Source organism: Notothenia coriiceps, unplaced genomic scaffold, assembly GCF_000735185.1.
Source record: "Notothenia coriiceps isolate Sejong01 unplaced genomic scaffold, NC01 NC01_scaffold00037246, whole genome shotgun sequence".
Lineage (NCBI taxonomy): Eukaryota > Metazoa > Chordata > Actinopteri > Perciformes > Nototheniidae > Notothenia > Notothenia coriiceps.
Window position 1 is genome coordinate 763659 of NW_011369947.1, and position 2500 is coordinate 766158.

A 2500-nucleotide genomic window follows, 5' to 3' on the forward strand; every position below is an offset into this window, starting at 1 on the left:
AAACATTTCTCTAAACTTTCAAAGTCCTTTTTTCTAAGAGAGAGAAAACAGGACTAGGTAAATATATTGTTGGACAGACTTTTACTCAATTAGTCTAAAGCCGGTGAAATACTACAGTATTCCTCAAAAACCGAACGCATTGGTAATCGGTTAAGTGGTTGTTCCATTGGTGAGTGGGGGGGGGGGGGTGGGAATGACGCGCACTTAGAGAGATCTCGTGGTTAACTCAGAATAAAAATTGGTTTAGAGAGAGTCTCCCGCACCCCTCCCCGAGGAATAAAAAGTAATTCATTGTGCTGTCTCTAGTCGTGAAAACTTTGGCCTTACTTTTGTCTCCCCTAATACCCATTAACGACGTTACTAAGAACAAACCACAAACACCTCGGTTTTATGAAGTCTCTGTACAAACATATTAACTCTGGATATTATACAACTCTTTTGTCATATTATCCCCTGAAATTCTGATAAAGTGAGTTTACAGCCCGTCCATGTTGATGTAGAAAAGACAGGAAAAAGTGGATTTTGCATAATAGGTGACCTTTTAAAGAGATTATAATGATCGAATCATCCAATTAATTGCTTCTTGCAGCAGAAAAAACTACTTTTGAACCCTTTTTTTTATCATAAAGTTATTCACCTGGCACATTTTATACATTGTCTTTCATTTAAACACAAAAAAAAATCATGACTAAGCTTCTTCTGATTGGCAGCTGCTGTAAAAACGTGTGGTGCAGTCACGTGATATCAAACTTTTCTAGCAGAAGTTACCAAAAACAGTCAATGGAGCAACACCTTTGCTTAGAAAAAGCCCCAAAAAAAGGTTTCATTACAAATGGTAGTACTTTAGGGACTTGGAATCGGACAATCGCCGGTTGAAGTCCCTGAAAACGGAAGTACAAAGTGTGGACTGGTGTTTTTAAAGGTGCCAGGTCACTTCTTGGGCAGTGCTAAGGTGCCCTAGAGCAGGGGTTCCCAAACTTTGCCATGCCAAGGACCCCCATATAGCATTATCCTCTGGCGAGGACCCCCCTGTTGCAAAAAAATGTTTAAATGATGTGTACAAGTGCCTCACGATGGAGCATGCAGTGTGTTGCCACTACATTTGGGGCCTTCTGCCTGATCAAAGCTGTCACTCGCTTTTTTTGCCTGTCATAGCCCCACTGCCCCATCTGAACACACACCCACACAACGAGACCAGTCAAATCCGTTTGAGATGATGTACTCATCTAAAACTTGGAAAATGTCTCTTCATGTGGTCCTACCTTCCAGTGCTTTGCAAAATAATATTTCCTCAACAAAGTTGTCTTCTGAAATAAATCTGATGTATGCAAACAATTCTGGCGACATTTGCTACATCCGTGCTCTCATCCAGCTGCAGAGCGAAATATTCACTAGCTCTCACTTGCTCCAAAAGCTGAGCAGATACTCAGCTTCACTCTCAGTAGCAGCAGCTCCATTCTGATTGGCTTGAAGGGCGGTCGTGTGATTCAAAAACTAAAATATTAAAAGATTGGCATCAAAGGACACATAGATTGATAGATACACAGTTATTAATAACATCTAAAAAAAAAAATCCCTTTTCCCTCAAACTTTGCGTGACCCCCCTGGTGCCCCCTGGCGGCCCCCCGGGGGGTCGGGGCCCCCACTTTGAAAAACACTGCCTTAGAGTCACGCATTTTACTCAGGACATGTGTGATAATTGATTGATGAATCAATTTGAATGATCCATTCCAATTACTATTACCATTTATATCTTCACACGTTAACATATAAGTGTCCTTATAAACACACACAAGTCAGTTGACCTTTCTTCCTCCATTACTCACGCTGATGGTTTCATGATCCTCACACTGATTTTGACCCGCTGCGTTTCCATTGTTTTCCACCTATTTATCATCCTGGATCAAGGCAGATCCGCAGGGGCAAACCCTCTTAGATCATATTAGGTTAAGCCCCTCGTTTTACTGGAAACAAACTCAACTCCACGACCCCTGAGACATCCCTCGTGGGGAGAGGGGGTGTGCTGGTCACCTCCGGGTCGCTGTGACACATCACCAGCTCTACTTCTGGCACTGGATGAGGTGTTCGTAAGGTCCCCCATCTCCCCTGGATACGACAGCATCAGCACTATGACCAAACCACTTGGCCGTACATGATTCACACTTTAATAGGCGGGAACTGTGAAAAGATCATCGTTTGGTGTTTATGCAATGAGCTGTTTTATCCTCAAATGACATAAATCAACACATCAGCAGAAAACATTCCCAAACAATATAAATTGTACTAATCTAGTGGTAATCATGTTTAACAGACCTTATTTGTTGAGTGATTATACGATAAATACAAGCAATGAACTGCATTTAAGTTTGCCATCTTAGATTATACATCTGTCAGATATTTGTGAAAATAAGTTCAAGTGGGGATACTTTTTAAGGGAAGATAATTGAATATGATTTATTATGTGGGACATGATTGCTAAATCGTTTGCAAAGAAGAAAAT

The 2500-nt window shown here is 41.2% G+C and overlaps 1 protein-coding gene across 1 annotated transcript in view; it reads right to left on the bottom strand.

The window, feature by feature from the left end:
- The window catches only part of LOC104965522 (uncharacterized), a 30937-nt gene that overhangs the window by 2484 nt on the left and 25953 nt on the right, over positions 1 to 2500 (bottom strand). The gene's annotated exons all lie outside the window — the stretch shown is intronic.